The sequence below is a fragment of the Ylistrum balloti genome, unplaced genomic scaffold, assembly GCF_031769215.1.
Source record: "Ylistrum balloti isolate Yb309-2 unplaced genomic scaffold, AGI_CSIRO_Ybal_v1 Utg371872, whole genome shotgun sequence".
In the NCBI taxonomy this organism is placed as follows: domain Eukaryota; kingdom Metazoa; phylum Mollusca; class Bivalvia; order Pectinida; family Pectinidae; genus Ylistrum; species Ylistrum balloti.
In genome coordinates this window covers 325614-331824 of record NW_026782925.1, presented here as the reverse complement: position 1 = coordinate 331824, position 6211 = coordinate 325614, and positions in this window count along the sequence as shown.

The following is a 6211-nucleotide window of genomic DNA, read 5'->3' as shown; positions in this document are numbered from 1 at the left end:
GGTCACCTCTACTGATTACTATCTACATTAACGGTCACCTCTACTGAGCACCACGTACATTAACGGTCATCTCTATTTAGCATCACCTACATTAACGGTCACCTCTACTGAGCACTATCTACATTAACGGTCACCTCTACTGAGCACCAGCGACATTAACGGTCACCTCTACTGAGCACCACCTACATTAACGGTCACATCTACTGAGCACCAGCGACATTAACGGTCACCTCTACTGAGCACCACCTACATTAACGGTCACATCTACTGAGCACCACCTACATTAATGGTCACCTCTACTGAGCACCAGCGACATTAACGGTCACCTCTACTGAGCACCACCTACATTAACGGTCACCTCTACTGAGCACCACGTACATTAACGGTCATCTCTATTTAGCATCACCTACATTAACGGTCACCTCTACTGAGCACTATCTACATTAACGGTCACCTCTACTGAGCACCAGCGACATTAACGGTCACCTCTACTGAGCACCACCTACATTAACGGTCACCTCTACTGAGCACCAGCGACATTAACGGTCACCTCTACTGAGCACCACCTACATTAATGGTCACCTCTACTGAGCACCAGCTACATTAACGGTCACATCTACTGAGCACCAGCTACATTAACGGTCACATCTACTGAGCACCACCTACATTAACGGTCACATCTACTGAGCACCAGCTACATTAACGGTCACCTTTACTGAGCACCAGCTACATTAACGGTCACATCTACTGAGCACCAGCTACATTAACGGTCACCTTTACTGAGCACCAGCTACATTAACGGTCACATCTACTGAGCACCACCTACATTAACGGTCACATCTACTGAGCACCAGCTACATTAACGGTCACATCTACTGAGCACCAGCTACATTAACGGTCACATCTACTGAGCACCAGCTACATTAACGGTCACCTTTACTGAGCACCAGCTACATTAACGGTCACATCTACTGAGCACCAGCTACATTAACGGTCACCTTTACTGAGCACCAGCTACATTAACGGTCACATCTACTGAGCACCACCTACATTAACGGTCACCTCTACTGAGCACCAGCGACATTAACGGTCACCTCTACTTAGCACCACCTACATTAACGGTCACCTCTACTAAGCACAACCAACATTAACGGTCACCATCAACATTAACGGTCACCTCTACTGAGCACCACCTACATTAATGGTGACCTCCACTGAGCAACACCTACATAAAGGTCACCTCTACTGAGCACTACCTACATTAACGGTGACCTCTACTGAACACTACTTACATTAACGGTGACCTCTACTGAACACTACCTACATTAACGGTGACGTCTACTGAACACTACCTACATTAACGGTCACTTCTACTGAACACTACCTACATTAACGGTCACCGCTACTGTTCACCACCTACATTAACGGTCACCGCTACTGATCACCACCTACATTAACGGTCACCTCTACTGAGCACTATCTACATTAACGGTGACGTCTACTGAACACTACCTACATTAACGGTCACTTCTACTTAACACAACATACATTAACGGTCACCGCTACTGATCACCACCTACATTAACGGTCACCTCTACTGAGCACTATCTACATTAACAGTCAGCTCTGAGCACTTGAACTCTCTTTTACTTAGCACCACCTACATTAACTGCCAGCTCTGAGCACTTGAACTCTTCTGACTTTTCTATCAAATCCCCCTCGTACGTCCACGTAAACTACAGGTTTTTCTATACTGTAATATTCAAATTATATGTATGATGTGAGTGGATAATTCCTTAGTAGTGTACTGTTTATAAAAAAGACCCTGTCTGTTCAGCGCGTGTGTACAGTATCTGACGGAAATAGCCGCCAATGGAACAAACCCAGAGGGACAACTCGCGACCAAGTCTCGTTTATTCTCACAAGCAATGAGGGATTGGATACAGCAACAGTTTTAATTACCTACATCACTACTGTATAGGCCCTTGACATCTTCTGTCGGTGTTTTAAATTGATGGCCTATGCCTACAATGAAATGCATTTATCTGGTGTCAGGGTTTGATGTGATCGCATTATGACCGCCATATGAAATACACAGGGCCTCTTCTGGTTTACATTGTTAATGAGATCGTATTCATGTATTTTATGAAGTGATACGGACGTCATTTGCATCTAGATAAGATTAAATATTGATCTGATGTAAATCCGAAATAGTTTTGTAATTTACTATAGTAATTTAACTCATGGTCGATATATCGATAATATCCACCGACGTTAAGGTTTCACTGTCAATATGCTGATCGTAAAGCCGCCGGCACAGAGAAGGAGTGACCTACTTACATTCAAGTATTGACCTAATTTTTCATTTTCTTTCATCAATTTATTTTTTTTTTATTTATGATGTCATAAATCCAGACCAGAACGATGGAAATTACGGAAACGCGAAGCCATACGAATTATATAGAATAGAATAGAAGTTCATATAACACAACTGGCAGAAGATTAGAGTGTGACGTTTCGCTGACTATACGGTCACCTTCATCAGACAAATGACCAGTGTGGAGCGTACTAGCACTGACGTATGTAGTATACGAAATGGTAGGGAATCGATCGACTTTTTCGGCTGTACTATAATCCTATATATACTTAGGTCGAAAATAGTATTACGAGATGGTAAACAGAGTATAGACCAAGAAATACATCAGATTGTACCACTGTACAACAATGTACTGTAGTCAATTCGGCTATGCTTTGTGTTACACTCGGTCATAGATGTGGGAGAGTCTGTGGGCCCCCTCGTCGCTGTTAATTACAGACACGATGCGGAGTATTCCGATGGCTTCCTTAACAAACCGCCTGAAAATGTTATTTTGTTGGAATTTTCCCAGTCAGTAATATGTTTTGCTGGATGAATTATCTGTAAGTGCAGATTTATTGATCTAGTTATGTAAATATTTTCGCTCTGGTCTAGTGCATTTTTAACCATCTTGGGATTCCGCGTCTTTCTGGTGTTCACTGAGTAGGATCCCGAATCTCCTGCCTGTTTCTCTGATATATGAAACGTCGTAATTCTTGCATCCGATTTTATATACGCATTCTGCGACGTTTTCTTTGGTTTTTTAAAATGTTCAAAACACAAGAATTATAATTTAAATAAAGTTAACAAAAATAAAAGATGAATTCTTATATTTACAAAATCTCACTTATGATATATACCTTTTGTAAATAACATCGACATCATGTTAAGCCACATGAAACATCCAATTCCGAAAGTAGTTGACTGATACCTGAACCTGGTAACTGATACTACATGAATTTGAAATTGAGGTATTGAAGTAAAATACTTGCGTAAAATTTATTAATGACCGCTGATGGTTTTAAATGAACTGCTTAAAGGTCAGAAATAGAGCTGATGAACTGGGTTACGGCCTTCATTTAAGTTATTGAGAAATGTCGACCTATCTCGAAATTTCGACATAATAACTCGAAATTTCCGATATTATCAATACCACTCCGAAACTTGTTCCTTTTATTTGAAGAGCATTAGTGACACGGTGAGAAATTTCGTGTTACTATCTCGAAATGTCTTATTAATAAGTCGAAAATTCGAGTTACTTAAATGAAAAAACGAAATATTTTTTTCTCCGCTTGGCCCTAATGCTCTCCCGTAGACCTGGCCTTCTGCTATGTACTGGGATCTTAAAAAGACCTAGAATGGCCTAATATCCATGTACGTACCCCAGGGAGCCAAGTGACTGAGCGGAAGTGCGCTCTACAAGCCCACATTTATCCCTAAGACATAGGAAACTTCATGGATAACCCGAATGATCCAATTATTTTGAATTATTCATAAATTTGAATTTAATTCCAAGCATTCTGGAGCCAACAGAGCTTTATCAAAATACATAGCCTGCGAATCGGCTATGCTTGAGGACAGTTATCTTGGTTCAAGTCACCATTGGATTCAATCGCATAAACGTTTATCAGCACAATTTGATATAGTTGACGAAATTTACTGTACCAGCTGTGTTCTAGCAATTGAAGTTGTACCATCAATACTGTGTTGTTAAGCAACCAATGATCATGAAGCCAGTCTCACTACACTGTTCAAACTCAGAGCTCACTTGTTACATAACGATACGGCGAATCTGTAACGTTCTGTGGTCACAAGTACTCGTTAGTGTCCCTGGCGTTTACGTTGTTGTTTAAATTGTTCTCATTTGGGAAAATGAATTTCATATTTTTATTCACCGACATTCACGTGATATGTGTCTCTGTAGAAGTAGAAGACGCTTACCCTTCCGGATCACATGGTTTTACTTCGATGGTAATATTTCCTATGTCTCCATCTTTGTTTTCTGCCTATCTTGCCCTTGTTCTATCGAATTTGAGCTCGACTTTTTCCTTATTGTGAATACAATACAACTATATATTTAGTGAATCACTCTTACCATAATCTATGATAAATATTATCTCCCTTTATTTTATATCATCAATAAAAATCTCAATTTATCGCATTGTCTTTTTTTTTACCGGCCCATATACATCGGAACACAAAAGCTGCATATTTACCTTATACTGTCAATATTTATGAAGCAACTATATGTACTCGCGATGTCATGAAGAAAATTTCGTAATATTTCCGGAATTACAGAAATACTTCTTTACACTGCCAAGAGTTAAAAAGTCCTACCTCAGTACCAGAAAAAAATCGTTATGCTTCCAGCATCAAAATGAGGACTTCGTTATACACCAGTTCTATAAAAATAATTCGTTACATTGCCAATAAAAATCGATATGCTTCAAACATCAAAATTAAAATTTCGTTTTACACCTGACAGTATAAAGAACACCTTATTACACTTCGGACATCTCGCCATACGTCGTTCTGCTTCCGTTTTATCATATAAAAGAAAATGAAATGTCGCTATATTGTCAGAATAACGAAATAACAGTAATAACTGCACACACTTCGTTACATCAACAACTCTGCACTACAAATCGTTATATCACAAACATTTTAAATCGTTATCGCTGTCAAATATCAAACCTCTTATACTGCCAAGAGTACATTATATTACCAATATAGAAAAAACAAACATTTTACACTGACAAGATGACTAAATAAAAGTCCTTACACTGTCAACACGGGACAACAAATACTTACATAGTCAACATTACACAACAAATATCGTTACACTGTCAACATTACACAACAAACATCGTTACACTGTCAACATTACACAACAAACATCGTTACACTGTCAACATTACACAACAAATATCGTTACACTGTCAACATTACACAACAAACATCGTTACACTGTCAACATTACACAACAAACATCGTTACACTGTCAACATTACACAACAAACATCGTTACACTGTCAACATTACACAACAAATATCGTTACACTGTCAACATTACACAACAAACATCGTTACACTGTCAACATTACACAACAAACATCGTTACACTGTCAACATTACACAACAAACATCGTTATAATGTCAAAATTACACAACAAACATCGTTACACTGTCAACATTACACAACAAACATCGTTACACTGTCAACATTACACAACAAACAACCGTCGTTACACTGTCAATACTGGACAACAAACATCCTTACACTGTCAACACTGAAGGACAAACATCCTTACACTGTCAATATTTACACAATAAACATCGTTACACTGTCAACACTGAACAACAAACATCTTTACACTGTCAACATTACACAACAAACATCGTTACACTGTCAACACTGGACAATAAACGTCGTTACAATGTCAACATTACACAACAAACATCGTTACACTGTCAATACTGGACAACAAACATCCTTACACTGTCAACATTACACAACAAACATCGTTACACTGTCAACATTACACAACAAACATCCTTACACTGTCAACACTGAAGGACAAACATCCTTACATTGTCAACATTACACATCAAACATCGTTACACTGTCAACATTACACAACAACAATCGTTACACTGTCAACATTACACAACAAATATCGTTACAATGTCAACATTAAACAACAAACATCGTTACACTGTCAACATTACACAACAAACATCGTTACACTGTCAACATTACACAACAACCGTCGTTACACTGTCAATACTGGACAACAACCGTCGTTACACTGTCAATACTGGACAACAAACATCCTTACACTGTCAATATTATAC